The following is a 19,562-nucleotide window of genomic DNA, read 5'->3' on the forward strand; positions in this document are numbered from 1 at the left end:
TTAAACACTCCAAAGAACAATAAGATAAATTATTTCAAAGACAAAACAATCCAAATAATAAATAAAAATGTACAACAATTTTTAGCAGCAGTATGAGATTCAAAATTTAAAAATAAGATTTATTTGATGTATCACATTGCTAAGAATTAAAAAATAATAATATAATATAACACAGGATTAGAGATGAGGGCCTACCTAGCCTTTCTAACAGGCATTTGGCAATTTGCATTCCAAAGAAAATTGTGCATAATCAATACATTGAAATTGACATCCTCAGATATAAACAAACATACTAAGACAAATATGCAAGATTATTTCCCTACTATGCTCTAAACAAGAAATAATTGGATATAAACTGTCTAACAATATTAATTGAATAAGTAAATATTGGCATAATTGTAAAATAAACTGCAATGTGGTATTAAAAAGTGTAACATAGACCTTCATCTGTTTACTTGAAAATTTGCCTATCATATACCTTACACAATACCAAACATTCTGGCATCTTATAAACAATAAATTTCCTGTTGTATTTATATCTTATTTTTGACATTTGAATATGTACACAAGTAACATGTTACTTTTAATAAGGAAAAAGTTGAAGCTATTGTTACTCAAAAAATGATTTCAAAGTTGTATATGCCTTCTCTAGCATTTCGTGAATATTTTGCTATACAGTGTCCACATTTTTAATTTTTTCCTTTCAGAAGAATATACATTTTTCAGAATGTATATTTCTCCACTCAATTACTTTTTTATTTTATTTTATTTTATTTTATTTTATTTTATTTTATTTTATTTTATTTTATTTTATTTTATTTTATTTTATTTTATTTTATTTTATTATTTTATTTTATTCATTCTTCCCCACCCACCCCCACCTTCCACCCTTAATCCTATTTCCCTATGGCTTTGTCCATGGGTCCTTCATTTATTTTAATTTTTATTTTAAATATTGAAATATTATATACCTGTTGGTAACTGCCCTGCCTAGTTTCAGGAGCTATAACCCTGCCATGCCTGAGGCTGAGTGAGTGACCTTCAGACGATAAGCCACTAAGGAGACAAAGCTTATCTCCCTGGCAAGGGTGCCACCTCTGCTCCTTTTACTTCACCCTGCCTGGCTCTCAAGGCTTGATCCCTTAGCCAATGATGGGTAAGATTCCTCAAGGGAGGGGTGACCTTGAGGCATGATCACTTGATCCCCCAGGGAAGGATTTGGGGGGCTATAGAAAAAAGGGGATGATGGGCCCTTGCCCCTCAGCTTTGACTTAGCCTGAGTCCTCATTCTGTTTGCAAGAAGTCTCCTAATCTCTTGGCGGCCTTACTCCCCCTGCCTAGCTTAAGCATGAAACAATGCTGGAGGTGGGTGCTGCCCTGTGCTGTAAAAGGTTGGTACCCTGGGGTGATCAGGCCTAAGAAAGAATGCATAAAATGCTATGAAACCTACTTTGCTGATACCCTCAATTTAAATAATAAGGGACCAAGCAGGAAGTTAGCTTGTACCCCAAAGTTTTATGGCCCTTTAACTATCTGATCCTGACTCAGACTGAGCCCTCAGAGTTCTTTGAATGTTATCTATTGTTTAAAAACTTCTGCCTGACAATGATTGATGAGCTTTATTCCTGTGCAAATTGAACCCAATAAAAGCCTGTCAAAGCCAGGGTCCGGGCACTCTCCTCTTGAGAGAGTGGCTATGCTGTCCCTTTTCCTCCACAGGATTCAGTAGTCCTTGTGAATTTTTCATATCTTTTTCACAATGTCATGGACCCCACGAGCTGAGATCCTCATCATATACCCATATAAAAGAAAGTAAACATAATAACCAAATACATTCACCACAGAATAAAAACTGCTACTGTTAAATACAGTTCCTTTACCTTTGAAAGAAACAAAATGATAGTGTGCTAAAATCCCATTTTTCCTTCTGTTCTCCTCCATTCCTTCTAGAATTAATCTGATATATGTGTAGCTTACAAGAACATTGCATATCTTTTTACTTTTTATATAGGTAGTTATATACTGTATACACTTTTTGCACTGTTGGTGAGAATGAAGATTGCTGCAGTCACTAAGTAAAAGAGTATGGAGGGTCGTCAAAATGTTAAAAGTAAAATTGCCTTATGTTCCAGTGATTCTGCTTAAGAGTACATATTTGAAGAAACCCAAAACACTAATTCAAAAAAAATACATGCACCCCCATGTTCATTATGGCATTATTTATAACAGCCAAGATATAGAAGCAACACCAGTGTCCATCAGTAGACAAGTGGATTCGAAAATGGTGGTACCTATATACAATAGAATATTATTTGGCCACAGAAAAGAATGAAATCTTACCAGTTGCAACAGCATGGATGAACCTAGAGGGTATTATGCTAAGTGAAATAAATCAGTCAGAAAACATAGATACCACATGATTTCACTTATATATGTAATCTAAAGAACAGAATAAATGAACAAACAAATTTGAAACAGATTCACAGACACAGAAAGCTAGCAGGTGGTTGACAGTGGAAAAGGAGGTTGGGGGACTATGTAAAAGAGGCAAAGGGACTAAAGTACAGATTGGTAGTTACAGAACAGTGACAGGGACATAAAGCACAGTGTAGAAAATATAGTCAATAATGTCACAATAACTATGCATGGCGTCAGGTGATATTTGTGAGTATATGTGTGCAATCCATAAATCCCAATCCCTGGAATTAAAATTACTTTTAGGTTTTCTTATGAATATAAAATATTTTTCACATTTAGCTCTTTAATCCATTTGAAACATATTTCAGTGAGTTGTGAGGTAGGATGTAATCTGTTTTTCCAAAGAAATAATCACATATCAGAACACTTACTAAAAACTTAACATTTTCCCCATTATCTATAATGTTCTTTATAATATGTGAATAACTCTATGTTTTTGCATGTCTGTTTGCAGAAATCCTATTTTGTTCATTTGGTTTATATGTAATATGCACTGTCCTAATTAATATAACTTATCCTTGATATTTTGGTTTGCTCATTCCCTACATATTCTTAAATTTTTTGGATATTTTTTGACCCACTATTACATCAGTATTATTACTGGCCATTTTTAGATGTTGCTGACAAACATTGGGGGTGTACAAGTTATTAAGCAAATCATGTAATAGTTAACCTGTCAAATTTGATTCTTTTTTATTTTTCCAAAATTTGTGACTATTCTAGATCAGTTTCACTTTTACATGAATATTAGAATCATATCATCAACTTCTAAAAGAAAAACTGCTAGGATTTTAATTGAGATTGCATTAAAAATTGACATTTCAACAATGTTGAGTGTTCTTTCTGGGAACATCATTATTACTCCTGTAATTGAGGTCTTCTTTAATTTCTATCAGCAATGTCTTGTAGTTTTGAGTATAAAGATCTTACACATGCAGTATGGAAAAAAGTAGTTTTATAGTTGCTAATATGTAAAATAATATAATAATTAATAAATAATAATACAAGAAATAAGCTCTCAAAACTCAAAATCTCCTTTTCCCCAACCCATATGTTTCAGATATATAACTATTTTATATTTTAATGCTATCATATATGGTACAATATTTTATCGACTTCCTAATTTCACTTATTACACCTAAGAACTTATTTTATGGATTTCATTGGAATATACATCATCAATCATGTCATATGAAAATGAAGACAGTTTTAATACTACCTTTCAAACCAGATGCATTTTATTTCTTTTTCTTGCTATTTAGAATGATGAGGACCTCCAATAAATGAGACAGTTTGAGCAAATTTTTCAAAGTTGGAAGATGCCAAAAAAAAATAGTTTGCCATTTACAGAGAAAGAGTTTGAAATACAAGCTAGAGTTACACACTAATATAAAAGTAATAAATATCACATTATTAAAAATAGTAACTTAAAATCTATAGCAACTCTATTTTAACTTCTAATTTCAGGGAACTATGTATAAGCCTGGGATTTCCCACAGCTGAAAAGATTTTATTAAAGGAAACATTACTAATGTTTCTTCACGATTCTTTAAGGCACCAACCCTAAAGTCTCACTATAACTTTGCTAACTAGAATATAAACAACATGAAATTTAGAGAAAGGGTCTTTAAAATTCAGCTGGCCTTCAGCTCTTTTAATGCTTGATTTGCCTGTACTAGGTATTTAAATATTTTTATTGACAAATAATTTGCTATTTTTGGAATATCTCACTCCTTCTCTGGATTTAACTAATTGTTAGTATATTCATTGTTAAGTCTTAAGTTGAATTGTGTCTCTCACTCTTTGTTTACTATTGATGCTTTTTCTATCCTTTTCCTTATTTGAAACCTCTTTTCTTAATGTTAAGGATCATAAGTACATCAAATCTTATTATAATATAATTCCATAGATTCTCTCTATTCTGATTACTGAGCATAGTTCAAATTTTACAAGTAATAAAAGTATATGATTCTATTACCTATATGAAAAATAAAGAGGCACCAATTTTCAAAAATAGAATATCATTTTGATTTATATGTATTCTATATGTATATGTATTTTCTCCATATCTGCTCCTTTCAGTAGGGAAATCTCCCCTATATTAGGCTATACATTTCAGTTCAGGATAAAGAAACTTAACCTTTCCCCTTTGCTAATTTACATTGAGATGGTGTTTCTTATCTTATTCATGCATTCATCACATACTTATTGAACTTATGTTAAACAGGCTCTGATCTAGGTACTGGAATTGTTGAATGAAAAGAAAACAAGTTCATGTTCTTAGCAGTTCCCGAAATAGTGGTTATATAGAAGAATGTATAGGAAGTTAATAGTAAAGACATAAGGTTGTATTTAGCTCAACCTAACAGAACTGAAAGAGAATGTGACATTTCATTGAATAACATGTGAGAATGATTAGAAATAACCAAATTAAAAAGAGATGGAAGGGAATTCCAGACCTAGGGAACTGCCTCAAGGAAGAAATTGAGGTATAATAGCTTTAGTTATAAGAGCTGAGGTCTGAATTCTTCTCTCACACCTCATATTTGGATTTTCAGATTTCATTCTTTTGCTTGCTTTAGAGATTTCTCTTCATAGTGTCTCTTTCTCTGGAAAGTACTTGCAGAATTAGCTGTTTGTAAAGACATTGAAAACATAAGGCAAGAACATTTTTTCCACTTATAGCAACGGGTTAACATTTGAAGGAATTTTAGTTTGTCTCAGTAAATAAGGGCTTATTCAAATTATTTTTAAAATGTTCTTCACTGGTATAACACACAAAATGGGGAAGAGGTAGCTTGAGTTCCAATACATTCATAAAATGACATGGATGCAAAACTGGATGAAACTGTGACATTGACAGAGGCCTTGCAGAGAGCCTAATTGAGATGAGCAATGTCACCAGATTAATGAAACATGTCAGCACAGCTCTATGTTAATAAAAAATAAGCTCTTTGTTTAAAGCTTTAGCATTAGTACTTTTAGTAGCAACAGCTGCTGTGTCTGTCTTTGCTTTAGCAGCTGTTTTATGTAGGTGACAGGCTGACAGGAGAACAATCAGGATTTATTTCTGGTTGAATTTTTAGCTTCTTCTTTCATTTGTGGGTTATTGTTTGAAAAGAAGTGTACCCATATTCTCTGCTTTGTCAGCAGTCTTCCTTTTCAAGTTTTTGAAGCTTGTCATAGATAGTGAGCACACAACTGAACTTTTTAAAGCTTTTTATTGTACGTGTATGATGTCCTCTATGACTTTGAGTTTGAAATAAGCAAAAATGAAGTTATCCATGCTTAAAAATTGGGTTTGGGCATGTATGTAACAAAGCTAGTTTAACCTGCATAATTGCTGGTATCGCTGGAGAATTGTGTCAGTCTGGCTTGCCTAGTGTGCTATTGCTTTTCAGGAAATGTTGCAGTAAATCATAATAATGGACTTTCAAATCTGGCTAGAGTCTGAGTAATTCCACTTATTTTGAGAAATTGAGTTACTTTAATTGTGTAAGTATATTAACCTGAAATCTTTATTAGATGGCAAATTTATTCCAATGAATTTTCCCCAGATAAAGTAAGGCATTTCTGAAGATACATGAGTGCTCTCAGTCTAGAGTACAAATTAATTCACTACCGAGGTCCTTTTCCAAATGGCACTCCAGGAACCTGAGTTAATACTGTGCCTAATCACCTCCAGGATCAACATTCTAATAGGAAGTTCCTGGGTATTTTCCAAACAAAATGATTTAAAGCATGTATTACTGAAAACTCAAAAAATTGGTTAATACAATTTCTTTATACATCAAGAATGATTGGTGGTAACCCTTTCTAAGAACTGAGAAAGCACAAGTAAACATTAGAGGAATTTCAAGCCCCTGTAAACTTAGAGAAGAGGTTGCCCTGACATTACAAGTACAGATTATTCCATAGAACACAATAAACACATACACACACATACTCAGTCTTACTGGGAATAATGGGCAAGATATTTTTAATTACTTTGAAATGACAACTTTGAGTGCTTATTATGTGCAATGTATCGATTATAGTAAAGGAATCACCTGAATTAATTTTTATAAAATGTAATAAAGTAGAAAAGAAACTATCTTTATTTTAGAGATAAATTAAGTTGCTTTACAAAGAGGTTAATCTAAGGTAGATCACAGCTACTGTCAATACTTTTAGGTGTTATGCTATACCAGGGCCAAACTATGTTGAACGTATGATTAATGATGGTGTATAAATTCATATTTTTTGACAAAAATATAATTGCCAGCTAATAATACTTCATTGATAGTTTATTCAATTACCAAGTTTTTACTGAGCGACATTAAGCTTGTTGAGGCAACTTAAGGAGGCTTAAAATTAAGGTAAATTATAATATAATCCTAAACATGTTAACAGCCCAAGAAGAGTAAAATTTTAGGGCAGCTAAGTTTTCAGTGGATATTTCTTTATTATTTGTGGCTTGGAAAAGTAGAAATTACAATGTTTTTTAGACTAGTAAACTGACTGATGATGCATGTTCCCATGATAGCATCCAAAGGATGACAGTAAATTTTACTTGTATTTTGTATAATATTCAAAAATTAAATAAAGAAAAGAAAACTATAATATGTTGTTTTTCTCACACATGCATGGGCTCCCTTCAACTAAAAAATAGTTACAAATATCTTTAAATTAGTCTGAAAGTAAGAGTAACAAATGATGTCTTAAATATAATTAGCTTACATAGGTATAAAAACAAATATTGTAGTTTGCTTCATCTCATTATATACCTTAAAAACCTAAAGCATGCAGAAATGCTATATTTGGGTTAATCAATAGTTAAGAAATATGATACATTTGTATTTGTCAGAGTGCTCCAAAGACAGAGACCAATAGGAGATTATAAGTGTGTGTGTGTGTGTAGTTTTTCAGAAAAATTGTGTCTAATATGTGTATGTAATTATATGAAGTTATTATGTGTACAGAGAGAGACATACACACTCATACACATATTTATTCTAGGAAGTGACCAACAAACTAGTGGAGGATTAGTATTGAGAAATCCTCTAATCTATTGTCGGCAAGCTGAAAAACCAGGGGGGGTGTCCAACCGTTTGGCATCTCTGGGCCACACTGAAAGAAGAAGAGTAGTCTTTGGCCATGCATTAAATGCACTGTGGTACATAATCACAAAAATAATCTCGTCTTATTTTAAGTAAGTATACGGTTTTGAGTTGGGCCGAATTCATAGCCATCCTGGGCTGCATGCAGCCCACAGACCCCCCCAACTGGAAACCTGCCAGTACTTAATCTGAGTCTGAATGAAGCCTGAGAACCAGGAGCACCCTCATTTGAGAACAGGATAAGGTGCATGTCTCAGTTCAAATGAAGAGCCAGTTTACTCTTGCTCCATCTTTTTGTTCTATTCAGGTCTTTAATTGATTGGATGATGTTCATCCTCATAGGTGAGACAGATCTTCTTTCCTTAGTCTGCCAATTCAAATACTAATCTCTTTCAGAAACACTCTCACAGACAAACCCAGAAAGAATGTTTAATCAGCTAGCTGGGTATTTATTAGGCCAGACAAGTTGACACATAGGAAACTAACCATCAAAAGATGTTAATTGAAAATATTTAGTTAAAATAGACGAGCCTAAGGCAGGATATTGTAAAATATTTAATCAGACTGCACAAATGTAATCACAACTAGCATTTTGCTGCATATCTTCACTCATTCATGCATTCAAAACTATTTATAGAGTACTTACAATGTACATAAACTTTCTCAATCAACAGAAACATAGGCCTGCCCTTAAAAATAGTAATGACTAGTGCCTAGGGAAATCTAGGCACATCAACAAACATTTTAATGAGCATGTGGATAAAAATGCAATGAGGTTTGGAGGCGTAAGATAAGACCCCACCGCAAATTTTCTAACCATAAAAGTATTCCCAAATCAAGAGATACCAAAACTAAGACCTGTGGACTTTAGTTTAGGGAAATTTTAGGATTAGGGACAGGAGAGAGAAGAGAAACATTTCCCAGACAAAGAGAATAACATATGTTCAGGGATCTAGAGATGTGAGAGAATAACATCATACTCAAAGGCTTTTTGAGAACTTGTTTGTATGTTCTAACAGGGGAGCACAGCTACTAGTATACTCTTGACCTAAGATCAGTCCTCTCTAGCTGGGAAGGTTGTCCTTTTCAACCCAGCATGAAGCTTCAGGAGGGAGGCACAGGACGGCTGAGGGAGGAAGGGGGTACCCACCTAGCCAGCCGAATTAACCCTGGTGAAAAGGGGGTGACAGACATTGCAACCAGATCTCCCTCAGATCCAGATTGCCCTCACATCGAAAAATTTTTTAAGTTCAGTTTTTGTTAATAAAGTTCTCTAGATACGGTACTCATCTTTCTCTGACTGGCTTCACTTATATGTGGAGTCCATAGAACAAAATAAACCAACAAAGTGGTGACAGACTCATAGATGTCTGAGGGGAGGGGTTTAGGGACTGGGTAAGAAGAGTGAAGGGATTAAGCAAGAAAAAAAAACAATAAAGGCTCAAGGAGTAGAGGGCAGTATGTGATGGGGAAGTAGAAGAAGAGAAAGGGGGGCATAAATGGTGATGGAAGGAGACTTGACTTGGAGTGGTAAACACACAATGCAATATAGAGATAATGTATAATTATAAACCTAAAACCTGTATAGTTTTATCAACTGTCAGCCCAATAAATTCAATTAAAAATAATAAAGTCATAAAAAACTGAATTTTATCCTGAAACAATAGAACCATGAAAGGTTTTTGAATAGGCAAAAGCAGATTTGCATTTGATGAAGAATGTGTGGGAAGATACTAAATGGTGGGCAGTTAAGCTAGTTAGAAAGCTGAAGCAGTCATGCAAAAAAGAGACCACAGTGATTTGAATTTGCTGATGGTAAGGAAGATAAAAGGAAATTGAGTGTTGTAGATCTTTTTTGTCGGTTTAGAGAGAATTTAATGTTGCTGAGATATAGAAATAAGATTTTTAAATGAAGACTAGGTTTCTGGGTTGAGCAACTCAAAGTCACCATTGGCTGACAGGTAATCCAGGAGGATAATCAGATTTAATAAAGGAGACAATAAGTTCAATTTTAGAGATGTTAAATCTGAAGTTTTGGTACTCAGGTGGAAATATCAATAAGATGGCTGAAGACATGGATACTCAGGGAATCCAACCAGCAGTGGTTGTCGTTACACATTCACTGTTGGGATTGCTGGGGAGAGAGAATGAGCAGAGGAGACCCAGGACATAAATCATATTCAGGGCTGAAGAGATCGAAAAGAAATATAAAATGGTGATGCTGAAAAAAGTCTGAGGGATGCATTCACTTATTTTCTATATATTTAATGAACATCTGCAAGATAGGTGTGGCACTCTTTTTGGGGTTTAGAGAAATATCAGTAAATAAACTAGTCTAAGTTTCCTGCCTTAATGGTGAATTATAGACATCAATAAGGGAGACACAGTGCTACAAGAATCAAGAAGTTGATATTTGAGTTTTTAAAACTATATTGTAATATTTTCTCAACTGTTCCATTTATATCACTAAATAATGTCAGTCTATCTAAACCTAGTATTGTCCAAAAATAGAATGTGCATTTCTTAGATGTCTTTACTCTTTTCCTAGATTTTGTTAGACTCCCCCCCACCAGATCTTAAAGAGATCATTGATATTAGTCTAAGGAACTTCTGCAATGCTTGGGAGCTGAGCAAGCTATATTGCCAACAGGAGTATGTCTTCTTTTTATATGTCAGATCTCTTTTTGCAAAAGACTTTATGCCAGAAATATTATTGTGTGCATTTATTGACTTGGCTCTCACTGCATACACACTGTGGTCTATGTGTGTAAAATAATCCCTACCCTAATGTTTTCTAAATGGGTGCAACACTGGTCTTCCTCCCGCTACTATATCAACATGGTTATCTTTAAGGGAAAAAATAATCCAAAAGCAATGCTCTGTATCACATATCTTGTCCTAATATTACCTTTTGTCCCTAAAACTATATGGATAAGTTTTCCTCTATTTACTTCCTGTGATATCATTGTTCTTTCCCATTGGAGGTTGGGGGAGGGGATTTTTTCTACACCTTTAAGTCATTCTCCAATACCAGCTGATTGACCTACAAGTCTGGCACTATGTACCTGGAATCAGCATTAGATATCAAAGATTAAGGGCTTAGTTCTAGAAAACTATCTCAGAATTCTGATGGTAATTGCAAGTCCAGATAATCACCAATTGTCTAAAGATTGGAGGTTCCAATGACCTCCTTCCTAGGTTTAATTAATTTGCTAGAGCACCTCATAGAATTCAGAGAAATATTTTGCTTACTAGATTAGCAGTTCATTATAAAAGAATATAATGCAGGAACAGCCAGATGAAAGAGACACATGACAAAGTGTTGAGTTTCCATATTCTTATTAAAAAAATAATTGTATTTTTCTATTACTGTTTTGTTCCTTATATACTTGCCCATGCAATCACCACATTGTTGCCCATGTCCATGAGTTATTTTTTCACTGTTGCTCAATACCTCCACTCCCTCAACTCCCCAGTCCTTAGCTGAAACCCTACTCTCTATCTGTGACTCTGTCTCTCTTTTGCTTGTTAGTTCAGTTTGTTCATTAGGTTCCACACATGAGTAAAATCATGGTATTTGTCTTTCTCTGACTGGCTTATTTCACTTAGCATTATACAATGAAATACTACTCGCCATAAAAAAGAAAAAAATCACCCTACGTGACAGTATAGAGGATCTGGAGAATATTATATATACTCTTCCCATGTGTACCACCTTCCCAAAATTTCTACATTTTCCAAACAGGAAGCACTCCAAATCATATCCTTTTGGGGTTTTATGGGTGCTTCATATGTGCAAAATTTATTAAATCATTGGCCACTAACTATTAATGTAACTCTTCGTCTCTCCACCCCAGTGGGTGGCTTAAAATTCCAAACCTCATATCACATAGTTTCTCCTGGAAACCAGCCTGCATCTTCGCTGTGGTCCCAAGGTTACCTCATTAACATAACAAAGACACCTTTATGTTCTCATCATTTCTGTAATTTCTGACAGTGTTAGGAGCTCTGGCCAGAAACAGGATGAAAACTAGAAATATATATATATACACACACATACATATAATGAATCCTAATATCAAAACTGCATTTTCAATGTGGTCCATCTGAACTATTTTTAGTTAAAAAAACTTGATATTTTAATCAAAATAATGCCATGTGACCTTCAGTTTCTAGAATTGGTCATGCTCCTCTCCCCTATTTTTCAATTCTTCAGGATATTTCAATGTTTAATCCTTTTCCATCATTTGGTAATGGATGGAATAGGATATAAAGGAAGAAAAATATAATTTTTATTTTTATATTAAATTCCTTAAACTTCCACAAATGTGACAAACAAAATTCATGAATATAAATATATGCATCAGTTAAGAACTGAATTACAATATCAATGAGAATAAGATATTTAAAATTTAATGCCATTTATATTAAATTATATAAGTACTATTTCCCTTATCTGTAAATGTAAGCTTATAATACAACTTTAACCTAGCATCATTCACTTCCTTGATGTTTTATAAACACACCAAATCCTTTTGACCTCAGGGCACTTGCAGTGACTTTCCTTCCTTCCTTGGACATCCTTCTTCCTGGCATGTGCATAGTTTGTCTGAGGCCTCCATTCAAATACTTATTTGAATATTGCCGTTCAGAGAGATGTTCCCAGGCAACCTTATATGTCTTCACAGCATTATAACAAACTGATCTGTAAGATATTTATTTGTTTATATTCTTTCTACTTCTATTACTTTCTAACTCCAAGATAAAATACATTTTGGGTATTTTCTTCATTGCCTCCCATGCAGTGTCAAGAATGGATCTTGACTCATAGTAGGTACTCATAAATATTTGTTGAGTGAATTAATGAGTAAGTCATTTACCTCCTATTGTATAGATCTTTTGGCACAACATGTTATTAAAATTAAATAAAAATAAGAGAGCTAAACATTAAATTTTAATATCTTAAACATTTATCAGCTTTGTAAACAAATCATTTACTCTTTGGACATCAGGGAGTATCAAATTTTATGTTAAAATAGAGAAAAATGTACATAATATTAAAAACTCCAGCCTAATCCCACTGCTAAATAATTTTATCATGTTCACTTGTTATCATTTGAGGTTATTACCTCATTTCTCAGCTGTGTTTCATGTATCTCTTCTCTGCAAGAAACTCTAAAGTCTGCTCCCATTTATTTATTCAGATTTTATGCACATAGATAAGTTATAACTCCTTGAGACAGAGCATCTCATTTTCCAAGACACCCCACAGATATCAGCAATTACACTGCTATACAAAAGGTTTCCATCCAAGCAAATAATTTGTTTTCTAGTGAAAAATAAAGGATATCTCACCTCTGAAAATAGATTTTTTTTTTGTTTCTGTTATAACTGTGAATGACCTGTGAGACCTATCTGGTCCTTCCACAAATGAAAGGAAGAAAATCCTTCAAGGGTAAAATATTACTTATTCTATGAGAAAACAATTTTAAATTAAAAAAAAGAAAGTGTTTGGCTTGTAGCACGGCATGTGTCTGATTTGAATCGCTTTCAGCTAGTAATGTTGTGCCACTTAAAATTTTTTGTTATATAATACATATGTAAAGGGAAGAAAATATTTTATTTCAAAATAAGCATTTGCAATAAGGAAACCATTCTCACATTATTGGAATAAAGAAAATATTGTACATGAATATTTTATAGCTTACTGACAAACTCAAATAACACCTTTCCACTAATATGAAAAAGTTCTGAAATTATACCAAAATATATTTCTGCTTCATAAACAAGATTAAAATAGTAACTGAGCCATTTTGCAAAACATGTAATATAATTGAATTAGAGAAAGTAAAACGTATTGCTCCCATGATTGCAGATACACATAAAATAGTTTTAATTGGTTTAATTTTAAAACTATCTTTTACTGCATTATTTTTGCATAGAGGTGTGAATAATTTTTTATTAAGCATTGCTTAAATTAATTTTGTGGGGTTCAGCATTCCAGGTCACAAAATATATATTGAAAGTCATTTGTCAAATTTTATTTCCAAGCATTTATTTCTCTTCCCTTCACAATAACTTCCTTGGCTCAAATCTTTATTATATTTCATCTGGATATTTTAGTGGTCTCTCATCTTGCCTTACTGAGAGTAATTTCAAATCAGCTCAAGAGCTGCTCAACACTACTTCTAGATAAATTTCTAATATAACAGAAAATAGAGTAGTGAATCAAGTAGACTGTGTAAAATCTTTAAAACTTTTGCTAGATACATGACTTTAGATAAATCAACCTCTGTGATTCACTATTCTTTTCTGTAAATTGAAGATAATATCAGCTCTGAAATTTCTGTACAAATAAAATAAGGTGCAATTTGGCAAAAAAAGCATCAGGGATCATACAGGGCAAATGCTGACTTGATATTAGTTTTCTTTCTTCTCTTTCCTGTGGAATTAAACTGTTCAAGTCCACTCACTGATGCTTTCCTATCTTCTAAACAACAAACTCCAAAATCTCTAAGGCACACAAACTCTACAAGATATGTCTGTATTTCCAAAATCATTTCTCACCATGCTTCCCCTGGAATATGCATACATTTGATGCTCCAACAATGGATAATGCTATGCCCCTACTCAAAATACTAATTTTTTTGTGTTTTTTTTAAATTTTTGCTTCTCTTTATTGTTGCTCAAGTATAATTATCTCCATTTTACCCACCACACCTCCTACCCCACCCACTCCCACTTCCCACCATCAAATCTACCCCCTTTGGTTTTGTCCTTGTATCCCTTATATATGTTCCTTGATGGCCCTTCCCCTATTTTCCTCCATTATTCTTCTCCACCTGCCCCTTTGGTAACTGTCAGTTTGTTCTTTATTTCAATGTCTTTGGTTATATTTTGCTTACTTGTTTGTTTTGTTGGTTTAAATAATCTATAAATTCATGTGGATGAAACATGGCATTATGCCACTTAAAACATGTCTAAATTCAGAACTTCCCACTGTAGCTGGTCATCTAGAAAGTAATCCTCCTGCAATTATCATTGCCCACTTATTTCTTGCTATATCTTCATGTACTCTCAAGGTACCCTACTCCAGTTTGAGGAAAACAGGCTTAAAAATAAGCCAGGATTATTCTCTTCAAAATAATACATGTCTATTTAATGGCAGAATAATAATTTTAAAATGTCATTATTCATGTAATATTTTTTAAAATTTAGCTGTCTTATAAACTTTCACTTGTAACTTGGTCACTGCCAAGTTAGAAAGCCCAAGAAAGCCTTTTGGATGATTCAAGGATCTAATTGTCACAGGTGAGAAATTCATAGACTAATCTAAAGATATTTGACATCCATACATAATTAGCAGAGCTGACTACACCATACAAGGTTGACTACAGACTCATGAGTGAGCTCAGCCATAACAAGAAGAGCAAACCAGGTGATCCAGGCTCATAAATATTAATGAATATATATATTTTTGTTTTTCAATTACAGTTGTTTCCATTTTCTCCCCACCACGCATCCCCTGTCCCACCCATACCTAGTGCACTGTTGGTGGGAATGCAGACTGTACACTACTATTGAATACAGTATGGAATTTCCTCAGAAAACTAAAAATGGAATTGCCTTTTGACCCAACAATTTCACTGATGGGATTATATCCTAAGAATCCTGAAACACCAATTCAAAAGAACTGATGCACTGCAATGTTCACAGCAGCACTATTTATAATAACCAAGTGCTGAAAGCAACCTAAGTGCCCACCAGCAAATGAATGGATCAAAAAACAATGGTACATTTACACAATGGAATACTACACAGAAGAAAGAAGGAAGGAACTCCTACCCTTTGCAACAATGTGGATGGAACTGGAGAGCATTATGCTGAGTGAAATAGGCCAGGCTGTGAAAGATAAATACCATATGATCTCTCCTATAAGTGGAACTAATTAACATTTTTAAACTGCTGCGTTTTGATGTCATAACTGTTGAACTCTATATTCTTTTCATTCATACTATTTAGCCAGACCATACAGGATACGGTGTTCAAAGCACTGTATTGATTAAGGAAAAATGCAAAAATATTCAATAAGTTATAGAGATAAATTATATACTTCCTTATACCAATTTTAAATGTCTTAGTCACATATATATTTGGTATTGCTTCATTATTATAATTTATACTGCATTTTACTGTTTTTATTATATTTTATACTACTTAAGTTTTTGGTTATAATTGAATATGAAAATACATGCCTTACCATTTCTAGTAATTTATTTTAAAAGATATGTATCAGGTTCTTGCTATAGGCAATGACATCCTACTCAATATCAGGAATGGAGAGATTAAACAGTAAGTCTTCAGATATCCTGCCAATGAAGCTTTGTAGTCAGGACAACCAAGAAATGTATACTGTCAATAGCCTTAGCAAATACGCAATCATTTTCACTTCACATTCTGATTAGGATGTTCCATTTCCCACACCTTCCCCCACAAAAGAAAACCAACAACATCCCCCACCCCTCACTGTCCTGTGACATGTTGGTGCACATGATACCAGCATAGGACAGAACACAATGCCTTAGGACAGGATACTCAGTTCAAGAGACATAGATACTGCCACTGCTCCAATAGCTCACCCTTCCTAAAGTGAAGGGAGGACCTGACCAGGTAGGTCATTTGGTTGGAGCATCATCCTGTATAATGAAAGGTCTCGGATTCGACTCCTGATCAGGGCACATACCTTGGTGTAAGTTTGATCCTCCATTGGGCCATGTCAGGGAGGCAACTGATCAGTGGTTTCTCTATGGATGTTTCTCACATCCGTATTTCTCTGCCTCTCTCTCTCCCTCCCTTTCTCTCTCTCTAAAAATCAATAAGCATGTCCTCAGATGAGGATTAGAAAAAAAAAGCAAAGGAAGAATTTAGCATTTTAAAATGTACAATGTAAGAATAAAAATCTTCAATAGTAATTATGTTTTTCTCTTATAATACTAGTAAGGATCCTGGTAAAGAAAAATGTCAGCCCAATATAAGACATATAAAAACAGCCCTGGCTGGTGTAGCTCAGTGGACTGAGCATGGTGGGCCTGTGAACCAAAGGATCACAGTTCAATTCCCAGTCAGGGCACATGCCTGGGTTGCTGGCTAGTCCCCAGCAGGGGACGTATGAGAGGCAAACACATTGATGTTTCTCTCCCTCTCTCCTTCCCTTCCCCTCTAAAGATAAATATTTTTTCAAAGAGTTTAAAAAATAAATAAATAAATAAAACATATAAAAACATATTAGAAGAATTTGGAGACTTCCAGAAAAAGAAAGTCATTATACATTGTACAAGGACATTCCTGTTCCAGCCTCCCCACCATGCTGGAAGTCTACAAATTAAAAATTTTGCAAAGTAAAAATTGGAAAAAATACTATTGAAGAGATTATGAGAAGTTTTATTAACAGCCCACTGTATAGAAGCTATAATTTATAGTAGTTATGGTGAATTAACAGAACAGTAAATTATATCATACATTATACAAAGCAAATTTTATAGTATAATGTGATTTTTTAGTCTTCATTGTTATCATAAAGTTATTAATCAACTAAACCAGGTAGATTATAAATATCAACATGAGTTGAATGCTAACAACGATTATTAAGAGTTCAGTTTAGGAAATATTGTTTTATAAGGACTGTCTGGTTATTTCTGTGTGTTGAGGAAAAGGAGAGGAGGAGGGAGAAAGGCTTAACAAAACATAATCCCTGCATTCAGAAACTCACAATCTTGTTTTAAAGCTGCTATAACCATGTTTCTCAGTTAAAAGTGACATTGCATTTTGGAAAGGGCTAGAATAGTAACAGTAATTAAAATACCTAGAACTCTTTACTACTTTCTTTGTCTCGGATTCAGGTCAAAGTGTTTTACATAGGTGCACTGAATTATCATAACTAATCTATGACCTAAGAGTTACCGTAAAGCTTATTTTGCAAACGTCATATGTAAGGAACAGACAAGTAATTACTATTATTACTACTGGAACCTCAGATAGGAAGTAGTTGAACTAGAACTTGAAGCCAGTCAGACTGATTCTAGTGTATGTACGCTTAAACACTATATACTATATAAACCCTCCTGGCATCAGTAATGTTCCTTGGAGAACAGTTTTGCTACATGTTTAATGTCTTTCCAGGCTAGTACCTCCATATCTTATAGTCTATTCTGTTCAAAAGCTCTGATTTTGAAGTCAAATGGGGGCAGGTATTGAATCCAAAATTCACCAATTTGTACCTACATCACCCTGTAGAAGACATTTCTTTTTTTCTCAACTCTAAATTACAGGTTATAACAAAACTCTTAGCCTGTGTAATTTCAGTACAGAGATGATATATAGCTCCCTATGAACATCTGGCATCCCACTTTGGCTGCAGAAGAACTCTTCTTTTCTGCATGAAGTTTTTTTCTCAAAAGCAAGAGGATGTCTCAGCATCAACACACAGGTGCAGTTAGGAGGTACAGGAGAGCCATCAACGAATTAGATGCTTATATTTCTCATCCTTTGGTACAGACTATTTTGAGGCTCATTCTACAGCATTGCTCCAACTATTCCTAAAGACATTATACCCCAATTATCAACTGTAATAAACAGCTCAAGACCCATCTTTAAGGATTTTTGTGTATTGTACTTTCTCTTCACCCTTGCTATTTTTTTCTACCTATGACCTCCAAAATAAACTGCTTGTGCATAAAATTTTGGGTCTTAGACACTATTTCAGTATAAGGAATAAAAGAGATAAGAATTAAAGGAGACAATCCATACAAAGCATTTAGTTCAGAGGTAGTTTATAGAATGTGCTCATTAATACTATAAAATAATATTATTATCTACTCTGAAAAATTTGGGCTTTGGTAACATCTGTGTTTCAGGTTTTTAGCATGATCTTTTTTTAGAAAGAGGAAGCAACAAATCAGAGATAATGAGTGCAGGATGAGTGAATAGAAGTGAAGCAATCTGATGCACAGGAAATTCAGTTCTGTTCTTATGAATTCTGAAAATCATAATCACCAAAACACTACAAGAAAAGTCTGAAAGCCTGAAGTAATTTGCATCATATTATGCTATAGCGAACTTGACTTTTTCAATTGTCATTTTGAGGAAGGAAAGAAGACTTACACTATCAGAGATTTTACTCTATTTATTTAGACAATTCACATCAGAATAAATTACCCAGAATATCTTAATACAGCTAAGTATAGGAAGTAGTTTTTTGGCGTAGAACATAAATAAGAGAAATGTTTTTCTTTATAGACTATGATACAGATTTTAATTGTAGGCATGGTCCAATGAGGTCATTTTTTAATTTTTGTCACATTTTTGTATCCTATATTTGAAATATGTTAAACTAAAAGAGCAATTTTATTTTGTGCATTAGATGTTGTGCACTTTTTCTCTTCCCTTAGTTTCTTCTCTGTTCTGCTGCTTCTCAGACCACTCTTTAGTGTTCTTTTGTTTGTTCATTTGTCTTTTATAATAATGTTCTTACTTCAGGGAGTTTACAAATTAGTTATAAGTATTTTGAAACTATAAGACATGTAACTCTAAAAAACATGCTTTATGCTAACAGAATTAAGTAGAGATCAAAATGTAGCAAAGTAGATAAGGGTAATTATAGGGCTGAACTTTGCAACACAGGGAAATAAATAGAAAACCAAAAAGTCCATCTAGAAGAAGAACACCAAAAAATAGTGGGAAAGAAATCTTTGTTTGGAGCCAACAATTTTCCCTATGATGTACTGACTCCTGAGATTGTTTGGTAGTATAGAACCAGATCACTAGGGTCCATGGAAAATATTACAAAGAATTAGAGGTCAGTTATCAGAACTTTGTAAATTGCCAACAATCTCAGTACAAAAAGAAAATTGGAGGAAGGGAGATCTTTGTTATAGAGTGGCAAAGAACTTGTCTGAATTGAGTTTTAGTATATTGTGGAAAGTAAAA

The sequence above is a fragment of the Artibeus jamaicensis genome, unplaced genomic scaffold (assembly GCF_021234435.1).
Source record: "Artibeus jamaicensis isolate MK-2021 breed Jamaican fruit bat unplaced genomic scaffold, CSHL_Jam_final contig_466, whole genome shotgun sequence".
Taxonomy (NCBI): Eukaryota; Metazoa; Chordata; class Mammalia; order Chiroptera; family Phyllostomidae; genus Artibeus; species Artibeus jamaicensis.